Here is a 575-nt window from a genome sequence, read left to right on the forward strand (position 1 = left end):
AGCGCTGAGGCAAGCGATATATGTGTAACGTTACATGATCTCACTTTCAGCCGCGCACATCGTAAATATAGTACCAATACATACTTTTAATGAAAGGAAACGCGAATGTTGTTTTTGCTAGTACTTTGATTCTATCTAATATACACATTTTACCATCATTCCTCTCATCAACTGAAATTTAATCTTAATGGGCACATGGAAAGTACAGCTACTTACGTAAGGTCTATGAATATTAATATATATATGAATATATCAGAATGTTGAGTTTGATATATTGTTTTCACTACTGCCAAAAATAGTTACTCAAGCAACTGGATATGGTTTTGAAACGGTCAGACGTTTCGGAAAGAATCCACTTTCCTTCGTCAGTGACACTGAAGTGATCTGCAAGAAACAGGTCTTTTATACTCTAACTATGAATGAAGACAATTTCAGATGTCCAATAGGAAAGGTTGTAAGACAATTCAGACTGAAGACAATTTGGATTCCAAAGATAACAAAGCTAAGCCAAAGTCAAGCTGAAGACAATTTGGATTTCAAAGGATATCAAGGCTAAGACACAGTTAATGCAAATG

Source organism: Branchiostoma floridae, chromosome 6 (assembly GCF_000003815.2).
Source record: "Branchiostoma floridae strain S238N-H82 chromosome 6, Bfl_VNyyK, whole genome shotgun sequence".
NCBI lineage: Eukaryota > Metazoa > Chordata > Leptocardii > Amphioxiformes > Branchiostomatidae > Branchiostoma > Branchiostoma floridae.